This window comes from Saimiri boliviensis, chromosome 21 (genome assembly GCF_048565385.1).
Source record: "Saimiri boliviensis isolate mSaiBol1 chromosome 21, mSaiBol1.pri, whole genome shotgun sequence".
Taxonomy (NCBI): Eukaryota; Metazoa; Chordata; class Mammalia; order Primates; family Cebidae; genus Saimiri; species Saimiri boliviensis.
This window is the reverse complement of record NC_133469.1, coordinates 31,761,231-31,788,119: the sequence shown is the minus strand read 5'-3', so window position 1 is coordinate 31,788,119 and position 26,889 is coordinate 31,761,231. Positions and strand designations below refer to the sequence as shown.

General features: G+C 47.4%; 1 protein-coding gene across 2 annotated transcripts in view; it reads left to right on the top strand.

Annotated features, from left to right (window-relative positions):
* AP1B1 (adaptor related protein complex 1 subunit beta 1) overlaps positions 1-26,889 on the top strand; it is a 111,821-nt gene that overhangs the window by 20,159 nt on the left and 64,773 nt on the right. The window contains exon 3 of one of the 2 annotated variants that reach the window (XM_074390831.1): positions 1,746-2,013. The gene's annotated coding sequence lies outside the window, so the exon portion shown is untranslated. Of the gene's footprint in view, positions 1-1,745; positions 2,014-12,825; positions 13,725-26,889 lie in introns of those variants that run through there. The other variant, XM_074390830.1, reaches the window with a different exon arrangement.

The following is a 26,889-nucleotide window of genomic DNA, read 5'->3' as shown; positions in this document are numbered from 1 at the left end:
GTTTCAGCCTCAAACTGTGGGGATTACTGGGATTACCGGCGTGAGCCACTGCCCCTGGCTGGAGGTCTTTGCCATCTGCAAAGCAGAGGTTGCAAACAGGCATCCACAGGCTGATGTGCCCTTCGAAACCACAAAGGACATTGAAAGGTTGATTTGGAAATAGTAGTAATGATTGTGCGATATTTTGAATATATAATTAATGCCACTGACCTGTACACTTAAAAATGGTAAAAATGGTTAGTTTTATGTTACAGATTTTTTTCTTGCTCATCATTGCATCATCGGCTATGTTATAGATGTTTTATTCAACCTCCCCCCCCGCTTTTTTTTTTTTTTTTGGTGACAGGGCCTGGCTGTGTAGCTCAGGCTGGAGTGCAGTGGCTTAATCTCAGCCCACAGCAACCTCTGCCTCCCAGGCTGAAGTGATTCTCCTGCCTCAGCCTTCCAAGTAGCTGGGATCACAGGCATGCGCCACTACACCAGGCTAATTTTTCTATTTTTAGTAGGGACAGAGTTTCTCTATGTTGGTCAGGCTGGTCTCGAACTCCTGACCTCACGTGACCCACCCTCCTTGGCCTCCCAAAATGCTGGTATTACACAGCCATTTTAAATGTGAAAAAAAAAAAAAAAATCCTATCAGTCAGAAAAACAGAACCCACTTTAGGGGGTCCAATGGAGGAAATTCTAGAAAGCCAAACAGGAGGCTGGACAGAGGTAGGTTACCCAAACCCATGGCCTGGGACCACAGAGGTCTGTCTGGAGGGAACTGGAAATATGAAGAAGACCCAGCCACTGCCCACAGGCTGGAAAAACCCAGGCCTCTTCCCACCTGCCAGTTTCCATGGAGTGCCTCCCATTGGCTGGACCTAATCAAAAGCCGGTTTGCAAAGGAGCTTGAGAAATGTAGTTTGCAGGGGTCAGTTCTCCCACCTTTCCAGATGGCAAGCAGAGGAGGGACAGCAAGTGGATATAAAATAATGCAGCAGGCAGGGCATGGTGGCTCATACCTGATATCTCAGCACTATGGGAGGCCAAGGTGGGAGGATCACTTGAGGCCAGGAGTTTGAGACCAGCCTGGGCCATATAACAAGACCCTCATGTCTACAAAAAAAAAAAATTTTTTTTTAAATTAGCCAGGCATGGTGGCACATACCTGTAATCCCAGCTACTAGGAGGCTGAGGTGAAGAATGGCTTGAGCCCAGAATTTGAAGTTTTAGTGAGCTATGATCATACCACTGCAATAGAGCAAGACCCTGTCTCTGAAAAAAAAAGAAAAGAAAAACATCTTAGGGCAAGTGAGGGTTATAGTTGTCCACATGAAATGACTGGACCATTTAGCCTAAAAATCTGGATTTATAGATTCTCCTGAAACACCAAAGGCTCTCCCTTGAGTCCACCTTCTTAGCCTAGTTCTGCTGTGTGCATTGACCTTGGGGAGCACTGCTGAGGAGTCCTGAGAAGCCTACAGGGTGAGGGGCATGAGGGGACCCCATATCCTTCAGGGTGGGATCAGAGAAAGAGAAGCCATGAGGATCCTCAGCCAGGTGGGCTGAGCAGGCAGGGCCAGGGGATCTGGAGGGTCACAGTCAGTTTCTGGAGAGAGCACGTTGGGGATCTGGAACTGGGGGGACTTTCCTACTGTAGCTTTTAGAGACTGTCTGGTCTTACACAACTGTGAGGGTTACGTTGGTTCATTTTAGTGTTCTTTCTGACACTGTCAGGCCCTGTGTTCTAAATTTTCCAGGAAAGCCCAACGTGTGACCTGATGGCAGACTAACCTGGAGGAAGAGGTGGGGCGGCCTGGAGTTTTCCGCTGGACATGCTGAAGCACTCAGGAGGGGTCTCAGACCTGCCCAAGCTCACACACACGGTTTAAGAAGAGCTGCGCTTAGACCACCGGCCTCTTGGCTCCTGGGAAACGGAGAGCATCAGCTCTGGAGTTCATCAGCCAGGGGCAAGTCCCGACCGCAGCTCAGTGACCTCAGACGAGCCCCCTCACCTCGCAGAACCAGGTTCTTCTTATTAGAAGGGGATGCCAGTACTGCCCTCTCACAGTTGTAGGAAGGGGAAGAGGGTCTCTGCTTGTCAGGTGCCCACACCGTGCCTGGGAGCTGAGGTTGTCATGGTTACCAAGAGGCCAGTCTTGGGGCTGCCGTGAGGATCTGGGCTGCCCTTCCATTCCCAAGAAGGGGAGAACTCCCCAGATGCCCTACTCTGCCCTTCTTGCTCCCTCCCAAGCAACACACAAGCAGGAATTTGTCCTCTGCGGGAATGTGCAGGGAGAAAGTCTCCCTTTTTGATGAGACAGCGATGAGGTGATGTCTGGTTTTTTATATCCCCATTGCTGAACTGGTGCCAGACTTAACAGTCCAGGCTGGATTCCATTAGCCATATTTGTCCTCTGGGCTCCCAGCCCTGCGGGATCTTCTGGGGGTCCATCTTGAGACCCTCCAGTTGGGAAGAAGTTGGCTGGGGCAAATGAATGCAGTTCCAAGACCAACCACTTCCACCGGGAAATCAGGCAGGGTCCTTGAGAGCCTGACTCACTTGAGTCTTTTCTTTAAAAAATAAAAAACCAATTTGATCTTTTTTTTTTTTTTTTTTTAACCAAAGTAAAAAACCCTTTGAAGTTTAGGAACTACACCTAAACCATGTTGAAGGCTAATCGGAGGCCTAGATAGGTTAATATCTTTCCCAGAGGAACCTAGTAGTGAATGTAAATGTCAGATTGATCAGTTGTGGATTGGACTTCAGAAGCTGGAGTCCTTATTACTATTCTGGGATGATGGTCCACTCCATTTGCTCAACAGAAGGATCAATGGCCTGGAGAATTTGAGATAGTTGGTAATAATATTATAGGATTATATTTTAAATGGGAAAGACACTTCTAAAAGTAACACACATGTTAAATATATTAAGGCCGGGTACAGTGGCTCATGCCTGTAATCCCAGCACTTTGGGAAGCTGAGGTGGAAGGATCACTTGAGCCTCGAAGTTCTAGATCAGCCTGGGCAAGGCAGTGAAACCCCATCTCTTTTTCTTCTTCTCTTCTTCTTCTTTTTTAAAATCTGAAGATGAATTACTTGATTAGAGATGACCCCATCTCTAAAAAAAAAAAAAAAGATTAGCTGGTGTATTATTGTGCACCTGTAGTCTCAGCTACTTGGGAGGCTGAGGTGGGAGGATTGCTTGAGCCCAGGGGGTTGAGGCTGCAGTGAACTGTGATCATGCCACTGTGCCTAGGTGACAGTGCAAGACCTTGTCTCAAAAAACAAAAAGTTTACATGCAAAAATGCCTGAGGTATACAGTGAAAGCTCTTGAAATCCCACTGTCTAGGAGACAAGCACTAGAGCCACTTACATAGATTTTTCGAGATTTTTCTATGCATTTATAAGTATATGTTAAAATTTATTTTTTAATTTTAATTTTTATTTTTTTTAAAGACAGGGTTTCACCATATTGGTCAGGCTGGTCTCAAACTCCTGATCTCCGGTGATCCACCGCCTTAGCCTCCCAAAGTGCTGGGATTACAGGCGTGAGCCACCGCGCCCAGCAAAATTTATGTTTTTAAAAGATTAACGCGCTGGGCGCGGTGGCTCAAGCCTGTAATCCCAGCACTTTGGGAGGCCGAGGCGGGTGGATCACGAGGTCAAGAGATCGAGACCATCCTGGTCAACATGGTGAAACCCCGTCTCTACTAAAAATACCAAAAAATTAGCTGGGCATGGTGGTGTGTGCCTGTAATCCCAGCTACTCAGGAGGCTGAGGCAGGAGAATTACCTGAACCCAGGAGGCGGAGGTTGCGGTGAGCCGAGATCGCGCCATTGCACTCCAGCCTGGGTGACAAGAGCGAAACTCTGTCTCAAAAAAAAAAAAAAAAAAAAAAAAAAAAAGATTAACGCTATACATTCTGTTTTGCAGCTTGCTTTTTGAAAATAATAGTGGCTCCTGAAATGTGGAAATTCTTTACCTGGCACATTCATGACAAACCTGGTGGGAGAAGTGGCTGGTAAAGTTTTTTGCAAAATTGTGTGTTGCGTGTAAGTGAGCATTTTTTAGAAATAGTGACTTTGATTCTCATCAGAATCTTAGGAAAGATTCAGACCCAAAAGCCTTGATTTTCAGATGAGGAAGGGACTCTGGCGAGGTGAATGGCGAGCTCAGTCCTCGGGGTGGCCTTGAAGGATGAGGACAAGAATGCTGCAGTGGCCTGGCCCTGGGCATCCTGCCTTGGCCTTGGAGAGGAGCTGCATCCTGCAGAGCCAGAAGGAGGACAAGGGAGTCAGCCTGCCTGAGTACCAGGCTGAGCCTCGGCAGTCCCTGCCAGGAGAAGACTTAGAGCTGCCGGGAGCTTGGGAAGGTTACAGAGAAAAGCCTCCTGCAGCACGTGGGGTGGACGCTGCCTGCCGCATCTGCTGTGGGCCTGGCTCTCCAGGGTCAGGGAAGCCTCCGAGGGGCAGGCGTGGGGCACAGGGCCCGGGGGCAGAGGGCGCTCTCCGGGCCAGGACCCCGGTACACCTAGCACACAGACCCTGGGGAGGGCGCTGAACACAGGACTTGGCTGCATTTTGTTAATGTCGCTTTGAGTATTAGTGCAGTCGGGTGGGCTTTATGGATCTGACTGCCCAGGACTTTTCTAGCTGCTCTGAGAGGATCTAAGATTACGAAGAACAACGGCTACCACCAGAAAGTGGGTTTCTCATGTAAGACCTGTGCCAAGCACTGTATGTGCACACCAGATTTTAATTTGCTGTGGGGAGGTCCTGTTATTCTCGCCACTTTACAGCAGCCTCTAGGAAGCCACGAGACTTCTCCAAGGCCCATGGGATCAGCAGGTGTTGATTTAATCCTGGTACCCAGTTCCAGAGTCCCTAGCCTCAACCGCAGGCACTCTCCTCTGCCCCCTGGGGAGAGACTGCCACCCTTACTCAGGGATGACCTCTGTGAGATAAGACCAGAGGGTTTTTGTTCTGTTTCAACCTTTTTTTTTTTTTTTTAATGGAGTTTTTGCTCTGTTGCCCAGGCTGGAGTGCAGTGGCATGATCTCAGCTCACTGCAACCTCCACCTCCTGGGTTTAAGTGATTCTCCTGCCTCACCTCCTGAGTAGCTGGGATTACAAGTGCATTTTACTATGCCTAGCTAATTTTTCATATTTTTAGTAGAGACGGAGTTTTATTTTTTTATTTTTTTATTTTATTATTATTATTTTTTAAGATGGGGTTTCACCATGTTGGCCAGGATGGTCTCAAACTCCTGACTTCAGATGATCTGCCCGCCTTGGCCTCCCAAAGTGCTGGGATTACAGGTGTGAGCCACCACGCCCAGCCAAGATGGAGTTTTACCATGTTGGCCAGGCTGGTCTCAAACTCCTGACGTCAGGTGATCCACCAACCAACCTTGGTTCCAAAGTGCTGGGATTACAAGCATGAGCCACTGAGCCTGACCTCAACCTTTCTTTCTTTCTTTTTTTTTTTTTTAAATCACAAGCACATGTCACTTTTATAGTTAAGAGGAAAACCAGGCCAGGCACAGTGGCTAATGTCTGTAATCCCAGCACTTTGGGAGGCTGAGGCGGGAGGATCACGAGGTCAGGAGCTGGAGACCAGCCTGACCAACATGGTGAAACCCCATCTCTCTACTAAAAATACAAAAATTAGCCAAACATGGGTGGTGCGCACCTGTAATCCCAGCTACTCAGGAAGCCGAGGCAGGAGAATCACTTGAACCTGGGAGGCAGAGGTTGCAATAAGCCAAGATTGTTCCATTGCACTCCAGCCTGAACAAGAGAGAGAGACTCCATCTCCAAAAATAAAGGAAAAACAAACTTTTTCTAAACATCTGTATTTTGGAAGTGATTAGCAGGAGCCCAGCTGAGTCCGGGGTGCTGCAGGCCTCCTGCCTGTGGGGACCTCTCCTAGGTACCACCTTTCTCAGACCCATTCTTAGGGCTGGGAAAAACGTCTTCCACAGTGTTCTTGGCTTCAAAGCGGGCAGGCTTCCCAGATAAGGAAGCTCATAGGCTGGTGGGAGTGAGGTGGAGTGAGGAGTGGCAGGAAGACCATCTAGGCCAGGTGTCCAGCCTAGAAAAAGTCTCATGAGTGTGAGTTGTTGGGAATAAGATTGTCCCAGGAGAGCCCAGTATGCACTGGAGGCTTATAAGAAATACTGCTGGGGGCCAGGCATGGTGGCACTCACCTGTAATCCCAGCACTTTGGGAGACCAAGGTGGGCAGATCACCTGAGGTCAGGAGTTTGAGACCAGCCTGGCCAACATAGTGAAATCCTGTCTCTACCAAAAATACAAAAATTAGCCAAGAGTGGTGGTGGGCGCCTGTAATCCCAGCTACTTGGGAGGCTGAGACACAAGAATCACTTGAACCTGGGAGGCAGAGGTTGCAGTGAGCGGAGATTGTGCTGTCACACGCCAGCCTGGATGACAGAGCAAGACTCCTTCTCAAAACGACAACAACAAAAAAGAAAAAGGCCAGGTGTGGTGTCTCACACCTATAATCCCAGCACTTTGGGAGGCCAAGGTGGGCGGATAACCTGAGGTCAGGAGTTCAAGAATAGCCTGGCCAACATGGTGAAACCCCGTCTTTACTAAAAATAGAAAAATTAGTCAGGCATGGTGGTACATGCCTGTAGTCCCAGCTACTTCAGGGGCTAAGGCATGAGAATCGCCTGAACCCAGGAGGCAGAGATTGCAGTGAGCTAAGATCATGCCACTGCACCCCAGACTGGGCAACACATCAAGACTCTGTCTCAAAAACAAACAAAAAAAGGGCTAGCACGGTGGCTCACGCCTGTGATCCCAGCACTTTGGGAGGCTGAGGCAGGTGGAACATGAAGTCAAGAGACCATCCTGGCCAACATGGTGAAACCCCGTCTCTACTGAAAATACAAAAAAATTAGCTGGGCATGGTAGTGCGCACCAGCTATTCAGAGGCTGAGGCAGGAGAATTGCTTGAACCCAGGAGGCGGAGGTTGCAGTGAGTTGAGATTATGCCACTGCATTCCAATCTGGCAACAGAGCAAGACTCTGTCTCAAAAAAAAACCAACCAAACAAACAAAAAAGGGTGTGGTGGCTCATGCCTGTAATTCTAGCACTTTGGAAGGCTGAGGTAGATGGATCATGAGGTCAGAAGTTCAAGATCAGCCTGGCCAAGATGGTGAAACCCCGTCTCTACTAAAAATACAAAAAAAATTAGCCAGGCATGGTGGCGGGCACCTGTAATCCTAGCTACTTGGGAGATTGAGGCAGAGAATTGCTTGAACCCAGGAGGCAGAGGTTACAGTGAGCCGAGATCGTGCCTCTGCACTCCAGCCTGGGCAACAGAGCAAGACTCAGTCTCAAAAAGAAAAAAAAAGAAATACTGCTGGACACCTGGGTGAGGTGGCATGCACTATAGTCACAGCTACTCAGGAGGCTGGATGGGAGGATCACTTGAGCCCAGGAGTTTGAGGTTACACTTTTTTTTTTTTTTAAGATAGGGTTTCACCATGATGGCCAGGCTGGTCTTGAACTCCTGACCTCAGGTGATCCACCCACCTCAGCCTCCGAAAGTGCTAGGATTACAGGTGTGAGCCACTGTACCTGGCTCGAGGTTATACTTTATGATCTTGCCTGGGTAACACAGTGAGACCTTTTCTCTAAAAAAAAAAGAAAAAGAAAAAGAAAAAAGGAATCTTGCTCTGCATATGTAGTTCTTGGGTGGGGTGTCTCTTTATTCTCACCTGACTTCATTTACAATGTCCAGGCCGAGGGCCCAGAGTGACTTTACCTGATGGAGCCTTCATTGTCTCACCTAGAAAATGGGTACACTTGCCTCTGCCCTATTGGCCTCCTGAGGGGTTAAAGGTATTCTGTGACTGTCAAGGGCTTTGCCAATATCAGATTTTATTGCCTGGATTAATATGAAGCTGGGCACACAGTAGGTACTCTCTCTATATACTTTTTTATTTCTGAGAAAGAGTCTCGCTCTGTAGCCCAGGCTGGAGTGCAGTGGTTCAGTCTTGGCTTAACGGCAACCTCCACCTCTCGGGTTCAAGAGATTTTTCTGCCTCAACATCCCGAGTAGCTGGAACTATAAGTACATACCACCAAACCCAGCAAACTTTTGTATTTTTAGCAGAGATGGGGTTTCACCATGTTGGCCAGGCTGGTGTTGAATTCCTGGCCTCAAGTGATCTGCCTGCCTCGGCCTCCCAAAGTGTTGGGATTACAGGTGTGAGCCACTGTGCCTGCCAAATATTTTTTAAATAGTTGCTATTTTCCTTCTTCATGTTTGTTGTGGACAATTTAGGAAATGTATATAAGCGAAAAAGAATATAAGTTCATCCATGACCCCACTCCTGCTAACGTGGTTCTGTGTTTGTCTGTGTGTACTTGTAGAACTGGAATTAATGCTGCATGGTCTTGGCTTTTATTTATTAATTTTTTTTTTTGAGACAGGATCTCACTGTGTTGCCCAGGCTGGAGTGCAGTGGTGTGATCTTGGCTTACTGCAGCCTCTGCCTCCCAGGCTCAAAGTACCCTCCCACCTTAGCCTCCCAAGCAGCTGGGACTACAGGCACATGCCACCACACCCCAGCTAATTTTTCATAGAGATGAGGTCTCCCTATGTTGTCTAGGCTGCTCTTGAACTCCTGGGCTCAAGGAATCTGCCCGCCTCAGCCTCTCAAAGTGCTGGGATTACAGGCGTGACCCACCACACCCAGCCTATTTATTATAAACTTTGAAAAACTGAAGTAAAATTCATATATTGTAAAAGTATTAATTGTAAACTATACAACTCCATGCCATTGAGGACATTTACAGCATTTTGGAACCATCACCTCCCTAATTCTGAAACATTTCGGTCACCCCAAAGGAACCCTGTTCCCACTAGCAGCCACTCCTCACCCCTCCCTTCCCCACTCCCTGGCAGTCAGCTTCCTGTCTCTATGGATTTACCTACTCCGGGCATTTCATATGAATGGGGTCACACAATATTTGTCCTTTTGTGTCTGGCTTCTTTCGCTTTGCCTAATGCCCTCAAGGCTCATCCATGTCGGGCATGTGTCTGCTCTTCATTCCTTTTCAAGGCCGAATATTGCTTCATTTGTCCGGATAGACCACATTGTGTCTGTCCATTTATCAGTTGATGGGTGTTTGAGTTGTTTCCACCTTTTGGATGTTGTATGTTAAGGTTTGGAACCTACTTTTTTCTTAGCAAAAATGTGTGGCAAACATCTCTTCGTGGCAGTAGACCATGTTTATATCCTTGCATTTCATGTTTGTACCCATCTGCTGTGTGTCTGGACCATGTGGGTAAACTCTCTGGAGGCCTGCATGAGCTATTCTTTATTCTCACCTGACTTGCCCATCTGGGTAAACTCTTTACCCACTTTACCATGTGGGTGAACTCTCTGGAGGCCTGCTCCATCTCACACGCAGTGGAGCCTGCCTCTGTGGGTCCTGCTGGCCTTTGTGGCACCACCTCTCCCGTAGGCATCAGGGCTCCGGTGCTGACTCTTACCCTGCAGGCCCACTCAGTGGTGCCCAGCCAGGCTCCCCTGCACAGCATCTCATTCATCTATGCCAGAATGATGGCTGCTCAGCTAGCCACGAGGGGGTAGCACACCCTCTGCCTGTCCTGCAGCGTGTCTGAAGCCCCCCAGGACCCCTTCATGTCATGGACACTGCATTAAGCACACACACAAGGATCTGGGCTTCATGTAGGAGCTACCTGGCCGCCTGCCCACCCTTCCGCTGGAGCCAGCCTGTGCTGCCTTCCCGCCGGAGGCTAACTTCATACCCTGAATGTGGGGAGACTCAGAGATCCTGACACTAATGTTTTTTTTTTTTTGATTCGGAGACTTGCTCTGTCACCAGACTGGAGTGCAGTGGTGAGATCTCGGCTCACTATAATCTTTGCCTCCGGGGTTCAAGCGATTCTTCTGCCTCAGCCTCCTGAGTAGCTGGAACTACAAGTGCACACCACCACGCTCAGCTAGTTTTTTTTTGTTTTTTTTTTTTTTCTGTAAAAATTTTTATTTTATAAGCATACACTATAGACATTTTAAAATGTTTGATTTGATTCTATGTTCATCTTGTTGAATCCAAGAATGATAACCCTTCTTAAGTAATGATAACTGCCAAATGGATTTTAGTGCTGATATGCTACTTCAGAACTGTCATTTTCAAAACAAAAATGGCTTGCATGTAACACACAAATATTGATGTATATAAAGAAACACTGGTATGGCTCAAACCACTTCAGAACACTGAACATTTCTTTTTTGTTTGTTTGTTTGTTTTGTTTTTAAAAAAAAAAAAAAAAAAAAAAACGAGATTTGCTGCATTTGCCAACCCACTGGTCTTTACTGAAGTATCTTTTTTTTTTTTTTCTTTTTTTTTTTTTTGAGAAAAAGAATAATAAGAAAAAGAATAAAGAAGAGGAAGAAAGAGAAAGAGGAAGAGGGAGAGAGAATGGGGGTATTGCTTTGCTGCCCGGGCTAGAATGCAGTCTAAATATGGGTATGCCTATAGTTGTCCTTAATAATGGAGACATGAAAGAAAATGAGGGAAGAGAGTAACAAACAAGGAGCCAACCAACATTTCGTTTAAACTTCTAAGTTGATATGATGTGGTACTGATAAGAGTGTATATTTTGTGTAAAGTGGAGAGTTCTATAAATGTTAATTACGTTTACTTGTTCCAGATCTGAGTTCAAGTCCTGGATATCGTTTTTAATTTTCTGTCTCATTGATCTGTTTAATATTAATGTTGAAGTCTCACACTATTATTGTGTGGGAGTCTAAGTCTCTTTATAAGTCTTGTATGTCTGGGTATTCCTGTATTGGGTGCGTGTATATTTAGGACCTTTAACTCTTCTTGTTGTTACATTGATTCTTTTATCATTATATAATGTCCTTCTTTGCTTCTTTTGATCTTTGTTGCTTTAAATACTATTTTATCAGAGGCAAAAATTGTAACTTCTGCTTTTTATTTATTTATTTTTGCTCTCTGGTTGATTGGTAAGTCTCTCTCCATCCTTTGTTTTGAGTCTTTGTGTATCCTTGAATGTGAGATGGGTCTGGATGCAGCATACAGTTTTAGTTTTTTGTCCAAATTGCCTGTCTTTGAATTGAGGAATTTAGTCAATTTAAATTTAGGATTAATAATGATATATGTGAGTTTAATACTGTCATTTAATATTAGCTGGCTATTTTGCCCATTAGTTGATGTAAATTCTTCATTGTGTTGATGTTCTTTACTTTTTGGTATTTTTTAGAAAGGCTGATACTGTTTGTTCCTTTCTATGTGTAGTGGTTCTTTCAGAAGCTCTTGTAAAGCAGGCCTGGTGATGATGAATTCTCTGAGTGCTTGCTTGTTCACAAAAAAACTTTATTTTACCTTCACTTATGAAGCTTAGTTTGGCTGGATGTGAAATTCTTGGTTGAAAGTTCTTTTCTTTAAGAATGTTGAATATTGGTCTCCACTCTCTTCTGGCTTGTAGGGTTTCTGCTGAGAGATCTGCTGTGAGTCTAATAGGCTTCCCTTTGTGGGTAACCTGACCTTTCTCTCTGGCTGCCCTTAGTATTTTCTCCTTCATTTCAACCCTGGTGAATCTGACGATTATGTGCCTTGGAGTTGCTCTTCTTGAGGAATATCTCTGTGGTGTTCTCTGTATTACCTGGAGTTGAATATTATCCTGCCTTACTAAGTTGGGAAATTTTTCCTGAATAATATTCTGAAGCATATTTTCCAGCTTGGATTCATTCTCTTAGTCACATTCAGGTACACCTATCAAGCGTAGATTAGGTCTTTTCACATAGTCCCATATTTCTTGGAGACTTTGCTCATTCCTTTTTATCCTTTTTTCTCTAATCTTTTCTTGTTTTATTTCATTGAGTTGGTCTTCGACCTCTGATATCCTTTCTTCTGCTTGATCAATTTGGCTGTTAAAACTTGCGCATACTTCACGTAGTTCTCGTATTGTGTTTTTCAGTTCCATCAATTCACTTATTTTCCTCTCTAAATTTTGTATTCTTCTTGACATTTCGTCAAACCTTTTTTCCAAGTTCTTAGTTTCTTTAGATTGTGTTTGAACACGTTCTTTTAATTCACAGAAGTTTCTTATTATCCACGTTTTGAAGCCTGCTTCTGTAATTGAAACACACTCGTTCTCCATCAAGCCTTGTTTCGTTGCTGATGAGGAACTGGGATCCCCCGCTGAGGGAGAGGCGTTCTGATCTTGGGTATTCTCAGCCTTTTTTGGCTGTTTTCTTCCCTTCGTTGTAGATTTATCCATCTGTGGTCTTTATAATTACCGTCTTTGTAATTGGGTTTCTGAGTGGACGTCCAACTTATTGATTCTCAGCACCGAAATCTGAGCAACCCACTGCGCCGACCAAATCAGCGGCGTTAACATTGATGGTGCTTTTCTGACTCTGCACCAAGAACCGACGCTCCGAGGCGCCGGCAAAACCGCCTCGCCGGTCACAAGAGTCGCGCTGGCGACCTGTGGGGCTCCTCCGCTGGGAATCTCCTGGGGCGTGAGCAACAAGAATTCATGTGAAGGTGTGGCGTCCTCTCGTTCTTTGCGTTTTCAGTGGGAGCTACAATCCCGAGCTGCTAGTGATCAGCCATCTTGGATCTCTCTCCGGTTTTTTTTTGTTTTTTTTTTTGTTTTTTGTTTTTTTTTGAGACGGAGTTTCACTCTTGTTACCCAGGCTGGAGTGCAATGGCATGATCTCGGCTCACCGCAACCTCCGCCTCCTGGGTTCAGGCAATTCTCCTGCCTCAGCCTCCTGAGTAGCTGGGATTACAGGCATGCACCACCATGCCCAGCTAATTTTTTGTATTTTTAGTAGAGACGGGGTTTCATCATGTTGACCAGGATGGTCTCGATCTCTTGACCTCGTGATCCACCCGCCTCGGCCTCCCAAAGTGCTAGGATTACAGGCGTGAGCCACCGCGCCCAGCCTATCAGCTAGTTTTTATATTTATATTTATATTTATTTATCTTTAAAGATGGGATTTCACCATGACGGCCAGGCTGGTCTTGAACTCCTGACCTCAGGTGATCCACCCACCTCAGCCGCCCAAAGTGCTAGGATTACAGGTGTGAGCCACTGCGCCCGGCAGTTTTTATATTTTTAGTAGAGATGGGTTTCATCATGTTGGCCAGGATGGTCTTGATTTCTTGACCTTTGATCTGCCTGCCTCAGCTTCCCAAAGTGCTGGGATTACAGGCGTGAGCCACAGCTCCCGGCCTCTTTAAAAAAAAAAAAAGAGTCTTGCTCTGTCGCCCATGCTGGAGTGCAACGGCACGATCTCGGCTCACTGCAACCTCTGCCTCCTAGGTTGAAGTGATTCTCCTGCCTCAGCCTCCTGAGTAGCTGGGACTACAGGCGCCCACCACCGCACCTGGCTAATTTTTGTATTTTTAGTAGAGACGGGGTTGTTGCCATGTTGGCCAGGCTGGTCTTGAACTCTTGACCTCAGGTGATCCACCTGCTTCGGCATCCCAAAGTGTTGGGATTACAAGCGTGAGCCACTGCGCCAGGCCTCCTGATACTAATTCTTATTGTTCTCCCTCAAAACCTTGACAAGTAGGCACCAGCCCGGTGAATAGAGTTAACTAGTAACAGCAGCCCCAGCGTACTGAGAGCTTACACCCTATTGGACTCTTCACGTGCGTCAGCCCAGGAAGCCTTCCCTGCAACTTCGCCAGGTAGGTTCTGTTATTACCTCCAATTTACAGATGGGGAAACTAAGGCACAGAGCAATAAATATTGTGGGCCTATGTCACAGAACTCCAAAGTGGCAGGGCCTGCCTCTACTTGGTGATGTGTGTGGGGATGCTGCAAGCAGTTCAGTGGGGCTGACTGTCTTCATCATGGTGAGATTGGCTCCAGGCGGGATGGCGGAGATATGAGGCCAGACCGGGCACAGGGCTGTGTTCTGAGGGACCTTGAGGCCTCAGAGAGGGCTTTGCACTTTATCCAGGAATCCCAGCAGCCATGAGAGGGTCGTAAGCAGGAGGGGCATCTGGTTGGGTTCCTTTAGCCAGGAAGATGGGAAGGCTGGTGGCAGAGAAGCCCACTGAAGGCTGTCAATGCCACCCAGGCCAGGGAGGCAGGGCCTGGATGAGCCAGTGACAGGAGTAATGGAGAGAGAGTGCTGGGGTAGAGAGAGCTGAAGGGGCAGTAGGCAACGCTGAGCCTTGGTTAGCTCAGCACATTTCTTTGGGTTGAAATGCATGAGATATTTTCAAAATTTGGTTTATAATCAAAAGAAATGCATCAGATAGAGCCTGGCATGGGACTGGTAAGCAGTCAGGAAGTCTAGCTCAGCAAATAGCAGGCGCCAAACGTATACTCAGAACTTAATCTCAGCAGGCATTGCAGGGAGTGTCTGAGCGCATCCCAGAGTGTATACATTTGTCCCAGTGGAGCACCTGTAATTTCCATGGTGGGGTCTACCACAGGCATTTCTGAGTCCTGACCACCCTGAGCTGTTGTTTTATTCACCATTTCTTTCTTTAGCTCAACTGCCATTATTTATCCTTTCTCAAAACTAGATCCTGGCCAGGTGGCAGTGGCTCACACCTGTAACCCCAGCACTTTGGGAGGCCAAGGCGGGTGGATCACCCGAGGTTGGGAGTTTGAGGCCAGCTTGACCAACATGGAGAAACCCCGCCTCTACTAAAAATTCAAAATTAGCCGGGCATGATGGTATATGCCTATAATCGCAGCTACTCAGGAGGCTGAGGCAGGAAAATGGCTTGAACCCTGGAGGCGGAGGTTTCGGTGAGCCGTGATCGCACCATTGCACTCCAGCCTGGACAACAAGAGCAAAACTGTTTCAAAGAAAAAGAAAAGAAGAAAATTGCTGGGCGCCATGGCTCATACCTATAATCCCAGCACTTTGGGAGGCTGAGCTGGGTGGATCATCTGAGCTCAGGAGTTGGCTGGGCACAGTGACTCACACCTGTAATCCTAGCACTTTGGGACACCAAGGTGGGCAGATCACTTGAGGTCAGGAGTTCAACACCAGCATGGCCAACATGGTGAAACCCCATCTTTACTAAAAAAATACAAAAATTAGGCTGGGCATGGTGGCTCACGCCTATAATCCCAGCACTTTGGGAGGCTGAGGCAGGTGGATCACTAAGACAGCAGTTCAAGACCAGCCTGGCCAAGGCGGTGAAACCCAGACTCTACTAAAAATACAAAGAATTATCTGGGCATGGTGGTGGGTGCCTGTAATCCCAGCTACTTGGGAGGCTGAGGCAGAGGTTGCAATGAGCCAAGATGGCACCACTACACTCCAGCCTGGGTGACAGAGCAAGACTCTGTCTCAAAAAAAAAACAACAAAATACAAAAATTAGCCAGGCATGGTGGTGCGCTCCTGTAATCCCAGCTACTCAGGAAGCTGAAGCAGGAGAATTGCTTGAATCTGGGAGGCAGAGGTTGCAGTAAGCTGAGATTGCACTCCAGTCTGAGCGACAGAGACTCTATCTCAAAACAAACAAAAAAACAGCTGGGTGTGGTGGCAGGTGCCTGTAATTCCAGCTGCTTGGGAGACTGAGGCAGGAGAATCACTTGAACCCAGGAGGTGGAGGTTGTAGGGAGCCAAGATCATGCCACTGGACTCCAGCCTGGGTGACAGAGCAAGACTCTGTCTCAAAAAAAGGAAAAAAAAAAATACACTGAGCACTCTAGGGAAAAAGTAAAAAAGGGTGAAATCATGTTTTCCTGTCCTTTGCAGCAACATGGATGGAGCTGGAAGCCATCATTCCAAGCAAACTAACACAGGAAATAAAAAACCAAACACCACATGTTCTTACTCAAGAGTGGGAGCTACACGTTGAGTGCGCACTGATGCAAAGAAGGGAACAACAGAAATGGGCCTACTTGAAGGTGGAGGTTGAGAGGAAGGGTAGAGCTGAGAAACTACCTGTTAGGGCCTGGCTGGGTGGCTCATGCCGGTAATCCTAGCACTTTGGAAGGCACAGGCAGGTGGTTTGATTGAGATCAGGAGTTCAAGATCAGCCTGGGCACCATGATGAAACTTGTCTCTACAAAAAAATTAAAAAATTAGTCAAGAGTGGTGGCATACACCTGTAGTCCCAGCTACTCGGGAGGCTAAGGCAGGAGGGTTGCTTGAGCCCAAGAGGTCGAGGCTGCAGTGAGCTGTGATCATGCCATTGCATGCCAGCCTGGGTGACAAGAGTAGGACCTTGTCTCAAAAAAAAAAAAAAAAAAAGAAACGCTGTAGCTCATGCTTGTAATCCCAGCACTTCGAGATGCCAAGGCAGGTAGATCACCTGAGGTCAGGAGTTCGAGACTAGCCTGGTCAACATGGTAAAACCCTGTCTCTACTAAAAATACAAAAATTAGCCAGGTGTGGTGGTGCACACCTGTAGACCCAGCTACTCAGGAGGCTGAGGCAGGAGAATTGCTTGAACATAGGAGCAGAGGATGCAGTGAGCCAAGATCATGCCACTGCACTCCAGCCTGGGCAACACAATGAGACCCCTTCTCAAAAAAAAAAAAAAAAATTACCTATTGGGTACTGTACTTATTACCTGGCTGATGAAACAGTCCGTAAACCAAGCCCACACAGCATGCAATGTATCTGTAGAACCAACCTGCGCATGTACCCTGAAACGGAAATAAAAGTTAAATTTGCAGCTGGGCATGGTGACTCATGCCTATAATCCCAGCACTTTGGGAGGCTGAGGCGGGTGGATCACCTTAGGGCGGGAGTTCGAGAACAACATGATGAAACCATGTTTCTGACCAGCATAGAGAAATCGCGTCTCTACTAAAAATACAAAATTAGCTGGACAAGGTGGCACATGCCTATAATCCTAGCTACTCAGGACACTGAGGCAGGAGAATCGCTTGAACCCAGGAGGTGGAAGTTGTGGTGAGCTGAGATTGTATCATTTCACTACAGCCTGGGCAGTGAGAGTGAGACACCACCTCAAAAACGAAAAAAAAAAGTTAAATTTGTGGAAAAAAAAAAAAAGAAAAGAAAAAAGTTGTATGCTGAGGTTGCTAAGACCCACGGTAACACATCTATCTGTGAATGGAAATATGAATATGATGTTGTAATTGTTCTTATTTGTTATTCTTGTTCATCTCTTATTGTGCCATATGTATGTATGTATGTATGTGTGTATGTATGTATGTGTGTATTTTTGAGACGGAGAGTCACTCTGTCACCCAGCTGGAGTGCGGTGGTGCAGTCTTGGCTCACTACAACCTTTGTCTCCCAGATGCAAGTGATTGTCCTGCCTCAGCCTCCCAAGTAGTTGGGACTACAGGTGATGCCACCATGCCCAGCTAATTTTTTTGTATTTTTAGTAGAGATGGCGTTTCACCACGTTAGCCAGGATGGTCTCGATCTTCTGACCTCGTGGTCTGCCCGCCTCGGTTTCCCAAAGTGCTGGGATTACAGGCGTGAGCCATTGTGCCTGGTCTATTGTGCCTAATTTATAAATGAAATTGTATCACAGGTATGGGTGTATGAGAGAAAACAATATATATGGGTTCAGTACTATCCATGGTTTCAGGCCTCCACTGGGAGTCTTGGAACATATCCCCCAAGGATAATGGGGGGTTGCTGTCCTCTCTTGGTCTCCTGTCCCGCACTCAGCCCTACCACCCCAACTCCCATCTGCCTCGTGTGCCTCATCTACTCTCCTGGATACACCTGTGGCTTCCCTGATCCTTAGTCCTGGCCTGTGGGCCAGCTTTCAGATTTCCCCTTCCATCTGGATGTCCCACAAGTCCCTCCACGTCACTGAGCCCCAAAACCATTTTCTTAATTTTTTAAATGCTTATTTATTCAGTTACTTATTTTCTTCTGAGACAAGGTTTCAGTCTGTCTCACAGGCTGAAGTGCAATGGTGCGATCATTGCTCACTGTAACCTTGAACTTCCAGGCTCAAGCAATCCTCCTGCCTCAGCCTCCAGAGTAGTTGGGACTGTAGGTGCACTCCACTATACCTGGCCAATTGTTTAAAATTTTTATGTACGCTTCAGGTAATGGAGGATTAAAAAAGAAAAAAAGAAAAAAAAAGTTTTCTGTAGAGATCAAGTCTTGCCATCTTTCCCAGGCTGGTTTCAAACTCTTAGGTTCAAATGATTCTCCCATGTCAGCCTCCCAAAATACTGGGATTACAGGTGTGAGCCACTGCACCTGGCCCAAACCGTTTTTCTATCCACTCAGTAGATGTCTAATGGGCATCCACTGGGCCTGGCTCTTTTTGGACATTGTTGAGTCACAGGAATAAAATAGTATGCTCTGTGCCCTCTTGGAGTGCACCTTCTTCTGCCACTATGCTCTGGCCCCTGCCTCGAAAAAAAAAAAAAAAGGCAACTGCCAGCAGCTGTGCTCCACTCTTGGTTGGTGGGTAGACAGGCCCAGGTCCGGAACTGGCCAGGGGCCTCTACACCTTTGGCTCCCTGCCCTGGGTTCTGGTCCAGCTGGACCAACAGGAGCCTCATCACCAGGCTGCACACCAGCCCACCTGGAGAGCAGCGCAGCATCTCGAATCTCCAGACCCACCTCTAGCACCTGCGTGGTGGAGCCCAGGTGGCTCAGGAAGGTAGGCATTGGCTGAGGATGGGTAATCATAATAGCGCCAGGCTCTGTGCATTAATCTTCGTAGTGTCCCCACATTGGCCCCAGAAGGTAGAGGCTTAGGGACTGTTGCTCTCCTTGGTTTACAAAAGAGGAAACTGAAGCTTGGGAGAACTGTCCAAGGTTCACAACTACTGAGTGGTGGCCGGACCCTACTCTAGGGTTCTCAATTCTGTTGAGTGTCCCTGAGTCCCTGAAGTCCAAATGTCAAATCTCGAAAGGGGCACCCAACCTTGTGTCATTCATTCACTCATTCCTCAACCCATGCGTGAGCCTGGCTCTGCCAGCATTGGAGGGGCAGCACCTCTCTATTCTGAAGGGTCTCCCCTGACTCTGGGCGCAAAAGAGCAGCTTCAGAAGCAGCCTGATGATGTGGACCAAGGAGACATGAGAAAATGCCAGCCCATGGCCGGGCGCGGTGGCTCAAGCCTGTAATCCCAGCACTTTGGGAGGCCGAGGCGGGTGGATCACGAGGTCGAGAGATCGAGACCATCCTGGTCAACATAGTGAAACCCCGTCTCTACTAAAAATACAAAAAATTAGCTGGGCGTGGTGGCGCGTGCCTGTAATCCCAGCTACTCAGGAGGCTGAGGCAGGAGAATTGCCTGAACCCAGGAGGCGGAGGTTGCGGTGAGCCGAGGTCACGCCATTGCACTCCAGCCTGGGTAACAAGGGCGAAACTCCGTCTCAAAAAAAAAAAAAAAAAAAAAAAAAAAAAAAAAAAAAAAAAAAAAAGAAAATGCCAGCCCTACCCCTCAGGGGTGTCCCACCAGACACTGCTTCTCAGGGAAGGCAAGTAATTTGCCCCAAATCCCACGGCCAGGCCAGGCCTTCTGACTTTTGATGTCCTGCTGTACAGTGAGTGGCCCAGGAAGGCATTCTGGTTCGGAGCCCTACCCTCAGCCATGGCTTAGCAGGGGCCGAGGCAGATATCACCGGGGTGGTGGGGGGTGCTCCATCCTCTGGGCTAGCTGGTTCCTGTTTCTGAGCACTTACTGTGTGCCCAGCCTTCACGGGGACCCCTGGAGGGAGGGAAGAGTTGGGCTTATGTTTAGAACATACAGGCTCATGCTTGTAATTCTAGTGCTTTGGGAGGCCAAGGCAGGTGGATCACTTGAGGTCGGGAGTTCGAGACCAGCCTGGCCAACATGATGAAACCCTGTCTCTACTAAAAATACAAAAATTAGCCAGATGTGGTAGTGCATGCTTGTAGTCCCAGCTACTCAGGAGGTTGCAGCATGAGAATCACTGGAACCTCTGGGACGCGGAGATTGCAGTGAGCTGAAATTGAGATGCTGCTCTCCAGCCTGGGTGACAGAGTGAGACTCTGTCTCAAAAGAAAAAAAAAAAACCACCACCAGAGCATCACGTCCTTGCATATGTGAATTTAATATTATGAAAATGATTGAATAAATAGATAAATATCACTTCCTCCCCCTTCACATTTGTTATCTCATAGGACCCAGGTTCGGCTGCTCGCTGCTGGAAAGCCGCAACATGAGAGGTGAGGCTTGGTTGAAGGAAAAGCAGTTTTTGGAGGAAAAGTTGGTTTTTGTTTTTTTCCTTTTTGGGGATGGTTTGCTAATGTTGGCCAGGCTGATCTCAAACTCAGGCTCAAGTGATTCTCCAGTTTCTGCCTCTGTAAGCGCTAGGACTATAGACATGAGCGACTGCTCCTGGCAAACAGTTTTAATCAAATAGCCAGCAAACCTAGGAGATGATGAACTGGTGTTCTGAAGTACATCTTAAAATTTAAAATTAAAAAAAGTTAAAAACTGGCAGGGTGCGGTGGCTTACGCCTATAATCCCAGCATTTTGTGAGGCCAAGGCAGATGGATCACTTGAGGTCAGGAGTTCAAGACCAGCCTGGCCAATATGATTAAACCACGTCCCTACTAAAAATAAAAAAATTAGCCAGGTGTGGTGGCATGCACCTGTAATCCCAGCTACTCGGGTGGCTGAGGCAGGAGAATCACTTGAACCCAGGAAGTGGAGGTTGCAGTGAGCCCAAGTCGCACCACAGCACTCCATCCTGGGTGACAGAGAGAGACTCTCCCAAAAAAAAATAATAAATAAGCCGGGCGCGGTGGCTCAAGCCTGTAATCCCAGCACTTTGGGAGGCTGAGGCGGGCAGATCACGAGGTCGAGAGATCGAGACCATCCTGGTCAACATGGTGAAACCCCATCTCTACTAAAAATGCAAAACATTAGCTGGGCATGGTGGTGCGTGCCTGTAATCCCAGCTACTTAGGAGGCTGAGGCAGGAGAATTGCTTGAACCCAGGAGGCGGAGGTTGCGGTGAGCCGAGATCGTGCCATTGCACTCCAGCCTGGGTAACAAGAGCGAAACTCGGTCTCAAAAAAAAAAATAATAATAAAACCCTAGGGTTTTTAAAGGGAAACTTGCTGTGGAAGATGTGGGAGCAGTGCATGGTGCATGGTCTGTGTGTCTTCATTCCTATGGATATCTCAGGGAATTCCCCTTCTGGAGGTCTGGTTGCTGTTATCTTGACTTCAGCCTATTGGTGGACTAATTATTCACCACTGCAGGAGGATTCTGCTATGGAGGCTCCAGATCTGGTTTGTTTAAAGATGAGCGTTTGGGATTTCTTAAGCAAAAGCATAATTAGATAAGCATGCATTGCTGGAGGAGAGTGTCTAGAGAGGAAAGGAAGAAAAAGAAAATGGATGATTTTAAAAACTCAGGTCCCTGGTAATACTCAAAGCAGCCTCTTCCAAATAGCTCTCATTTTTACAAATGTGTAAACTGAGGCCCAGAGAGGTGAACTGACTTGCCCAAGGTCACACAGCTACTAATTGAAACCTTAGGCTGGCTGCAGCGGCACACATCTGTAATCCTGCTCTTGGAGAGGCTGAAGTAGGAGGATTACTTGAACCCAGGAGTTCAAGACCAGCCTGGACAACAAAGTGAGATCCCATCTCTCCAAAAAAATCTTTTTTTTGGCTAGGCACAGTGGCTCACACCTGTAATCCCAGTACTGTGGGAGGTGGGTGGATCACCTGAGGTCAAGAGTTCAAGACCAGCTTGGCCAACATGGTGAAACCCTATTTCTACTAAAAATGCAAACATTAGCTGGGCATGGTGGCAGGCACCTGTAATCCCAGCTATTCGGGAGACTAAGGCAGAGAACTGCCTTGAATCTGGGAGACGAAGGTTGCAGTGAACTGAGATTGTGCCACTGTACTCCAGCCTGGGCAATAGAGTGAGACTCTGTCTCAAAAACAGGTGAGATTTGTCTTAGATGTTGAACTGATGTGATTGTAGGAACTACATAAGAAGGTTCAGGCTGGTTGTGGTGGCTCACGCTTGTAATCCCAGCACTTTGGGAGGTGGAGGCGGGTGGATCACGAGGTCAGGAGTTTGAGACCAGCTTGACCGACATGGTGAAACCATGTCTCTACTAAAAATACAAAAATTGAAGGGTATGGTGTCATGTGCCTGTAACCCCAGTTACTCAGGAGGTTGAGGCCAGAGAATCGCTTGAACCTGGAAGGTGGAGGTTGCAGTGAGCTGAGATTGCACCACTGCACTCCAGCCTGGGCAACAGAGCAAGTCTCCATCTCAAACAAACAAACAAACAAACAAAACCAGGTTCATCTGTGGTGTAGCATGTGTCGGGATTACATTTCTTTCTTTTTTTTTTTTTCTTTTTTTGAGACAGAGTCCCACTCTGTTGCCCAGGCTGGAGTGCAGTGGCACGATCTCTTGTATAATTTCACATGTATCAGGTACCCAGAGGGGTCAAATTCAGGGAGAGAGAAGTAGAATAGTTGGCTGAGCGCAGTGGCTCATGCCTGTAATCCCAGTGCTTTGGGAGGCTGAGACGGGAGAATCACTTGAGATCAGGAGTTTGAGATCAGCCTGACCCTGTCTTTACTAAAAATACAAAATTAGCCAAGCCTGGTGGCAGGTGCCTGTAATCCCAGCTACTCAGAAGGCTGAGGCAGGAGAATCACTTGAACCTGGGAAGCAGAGGTTGCAGTGAGCCGAGATCATGCCGCTGCACTTCAGCCTGGGTGACAGAATGAGACGGTCTCAAAAAAAAAAAAAAAAAAGTTTTGTAGATAGATGGTGGGGATGGGTAGCCATGTGAATGTACTTCATGTCACAGAACTGTACACTTTAAAATGGCCAAAATGATAAATTTTTATGTTATGCGTGTATATGTACATATATATGTTATATATATTTTATCATTAAAAAATTCTGGCCAGGCATAGTGAGTGGCACATGCCTGTAATCCCAGCATTTTGGGAGGTCAAAGTGGGAGGATCACTTGAGCCCAGGAGCTTGAGAACAACCTGGGCAACATAGTGAGATCCCACCTCTACAAAAAAAATGTAGTTTGCTGGATGTGTGGCTAGTGCCTGTAGTCCCAGACACTTGGGAGAATTGCTTGAGCCCGAGAGGTTGAAGCTGCAAGGAGCCAAGGCTCCTTGCACTCCTACTGCACTCCAGCCTAGATAACAGAGGGAGACCCCATCTCAAGAAAAGAAATCCTTTATTGTTGTTTTAGTGAGATTTCAGAAAGGAGTGGAGTTACATGAACATGTTGAATTCACCACTCACCCAGGAGTTTCAGATGTTTTAAAAATACTGTTTTGCCAGGCATGGTGGCTCACACCCGTAATCCCAACACTTTGGGAGGCCAAGGTGGGCGGATAACCTGAGGTCAGGAGTTCAAGACCAGCCTGGCCAACATGGTGAAACCCCCATCTCTACTAAAAATACAAAAATTAGCCAGGCCTGGTGGCATGCGTCTATAATCCCAGCCACTCAGGAGGCTGAGGCAAGAGAATCATTTGAACCCTGGTGGCAGAGGCTGCAGTGAGCTGAGATTGTGCCACTGCATGCCAACCACAGGTGACAGAGCAAGACTCCATCTCAAAAAAAAAAAAAAAAAGAAACTGTTATTTGCTAGTGTGAAGTCAGTTTTCTGGTTTCATCATTCTGATTTCCAGTTTTTTAAATTGTAGTCAAGGAATAATATATGAACAATTTCTACTATATGGGATTTCTACTATATTGACATTGTTTTTTGTTTTTGTTTTTCCTTTCTTTTCTTTTTTCTTTTTTTTTTGAGATGGAGTTTTGCCCTTGTGGCACGTGCCTGTAATCTCAGACAAGATTTCACCATGTGGCCCAGGCTGGAGTGCAATGGCTGGATCTCGGCTCACCGCAACTTCTGCCTCCTGGGTTCAAACGATTCTCCTGCCTCAGCCTCCTGAGTAGCTGGGATTACAGGCATGCGCCACCACACCCAGCTAATTACTGACATCTTCTTTGTGCCCTAGTTAATGGCCTTTAATAATCACAAATGCTACTCTTACTGACTAGTTGTTCAAAGAACATTACCTACCTTACCCACCCAGAAAATATCTAGTTTCTCTGGATATCTGTGTGAAGTAGGGTGTTCATGCCATTTTCCAGATGGGGAAGTTGAGGTAAAGAAACTAAGTAATATGCTGATGGACCCACAGCCAGGAAGTGGCTGAGCTGAACTTTTTTTTTTTTTTTTTTTTTGAGACAGAGTCTCTCTCTGTTGCCCAGGCCGAAGTGCAGCTGGCATGACCTTGGCTCACAGCAACTTCCACCTCCCGGGTTCTGATTATTCTCCTGCCTCAGCCTCCTGAGTAGCTGAGACTACAGGTGCATGCTACCGAGCCTGGCTAATTTTTTGTATTTTAGTGGAGACAGGGGGTTCACCATGTTGCCCAGGCTGATCTCAAACTTTTGAGCTCAGGCAGTTCACCCCCTCAGCCTCCCAAAGTGCTAAGATTACAGGCGTGAACGATGAAGCCCAGCTAGCTGAGCTAATATTAACATAGGCTGGTTGTGGTGGCTCACACCAGTACTTTGGGAGACCAAGGTAGGAGGATCATTTGAGGCCAGGAGTTCGAGACCAGCCTGAGCAACATGGTGAGAACCCCCTCATCTCTATTTTTTTTTTTAATTAATACAAATAGTAGCTCCATTTAAGGAGGACTTATAGGTGCCAGGCACTATACATTAGTTCTACAATTTAATCTCTACAGCAAACCTTTCAAGGAGGCACAATCAACCTATATTCGTATGCCTTGTACTGCTTTAACAGAATAGCTGGGTAATTTATAATAAAGAGAGATGTATTTGGCTGATGGTTCTTGAAGTCCAGAAGTCCAAAGACATGGCGCCAACATCTGCTCAGCATCTGGCGAGGGCCTCCTTGCATCATCCCATGGCAGAAAGGGACAGGGTGAGAGAGAGCGAAGAGATCTAATACGCAGCCTCAAGCCATTCCGTGATTGGCATTAATCCACTCCTGAGAGTGGAGACTTCATGATCCAAACGCCTCCCACTAGGTCCCACCTCTCAACATTGTTGCAGTGGGGACAGCCAACATGTGCTTTCAACCATAGCAAGCCCCAGTTTTCAGATTGGAAACAGGTCCCACAGCTGAAGATATGAGCCCAGGTGGGGTTGAGAGCCTGGGTTTTTTCTTTTTCCTTTTTATTATTATTTTTTAAGATCGAGTCTCACTCTGTCACCCAGGCTGGAGTGCAATGGCACAATCTCAGCCCACTGCAACCTCCATCTCGCAGGTTCAAGCGATCCTCCTGCTCAGACCCCTAGTAGCTGGGACTACCGGCACATGCCACCATGCCTGGCTAAGTTTTGTATTTTTTGTAGAGATGAGATTTCACCATGTAGGCCAGGATGGTTTTGATCTCTTGACCTGATGATCCGCCCACCTGGGCCTCCCAAAATGCTGGGATTACAGGAGTGAGCTACCGCCCCCGGCGGGGCCTGGGCTTTTTTGATGCATCCGTGGAGGGTAGTTCAGCACAAGGGTACCTGAAAGAGCAGAGCCCGTCAAGAGGGAAACTGTGGTGTGCAGCTAGGAGGGGCCGAGCAGGAATTTGCTGCTGGGAAGACCAGAGATGGTGTACCGAGGACATCTGCAGCAAGGAGAGCTGGGGGTAAAGGCTGGGGTCCCCGGCAGGCTCTAGGCCCCTCTACCCTGGGGATGTGTCAGGCCTGGGCTAGAAGGATAGAAAGGGAGGGACAGGAAGCTACTTGCCCTCAGTAAGCTCTGCCCTTAGCAAGCAGGTGGAGGCTGGTGTTCCTGAGGCTGTGGACAAAGCCACCTCCTGCCTCCTTTTAGGAAGGCTCTGTGGCGCAGGCGTGGTGGCTCACGCCTATAATCCCAGCATTTTGAGAGGCCGAGGCGGGCGGGTCATGAGGTCAAAAGATTTAGAACATTCTGGCCAACATGGTGACTCCCCGTCTCTGCTAAAAATACAAAAATTAGCTGGGCGTGGTGGCGCGCCGCTGTAATCCCAGATATTTGGGAGACTGAGGCAGAAGAATGGCTTGAACCGGGAAGGCGGAGGTTGCAGTGGGCCCAGACTGTGCCATTGCACTCCAGCCTAGTGACAGAGCGAGACTCAGTCTCAAAAAAAAAAAAAAAAAAAAAAAAAAAGAAAGGCTCTGTGGCAACTTTTAGAGATTTGTAGGATGAAAATGACAAAAACCGGCCGGGCGCGGTGGCTCAAGCCTGTAATCCCAGCACTTTGGGAGGCCGAAGCGGGTGGATCACGAGGTCGAGAGATCGAGACCATCCTGGTCAACATGGTGAAACCGCGTCTCTACTAAAAATACAAAAAATTAGCTGGGCATGGTGGCGCGTGCCTGTAATCCCAGCTACTCAGGAGGCTGAGGCAGGAGAATTGTCTGAACCCAGGAGGCGGAGGTTGCGGTGAGCCGAGATCGCGCCATTGCACTCCAGCCTGGGTAACAAGAGCAAAACTCCGTCTCAAAAAAAAAAAAAAAAAAAAAAAAAAACCAGCAAGCAGAGACTGGAGTAGAGGAAGAAGAGTGTGGAAAGGCTGGGAATGTGTACGGAGAGGCATCGCGGCCGGTCCTGCGCAAGGACTGCGTTTGAAGGGAACGGTGGCGGTTAGTGGCACCTGTGCGCCCTCCAGTGGGCACAGAGGGAAGGAATACGTACTTCGTTCTTGTATTTACGCACCCGTTCATTGCGGAGGAGGGAGGATGGGAAGGACGTTGCTCTGAGACTCTGGGTGTCAGAAAGGGGAAGGGACTTGCTGAGGGTCACAGAATGCCAGTGGCAGGGGTCACAGTGGTCACTTCACGAGACCGCACGAACTCTCAGTCTTCCTGGGATCGGATGAAACCACATGAGGCAGGTAGGGATGAGTGGAGAAGAAAGCAGGGG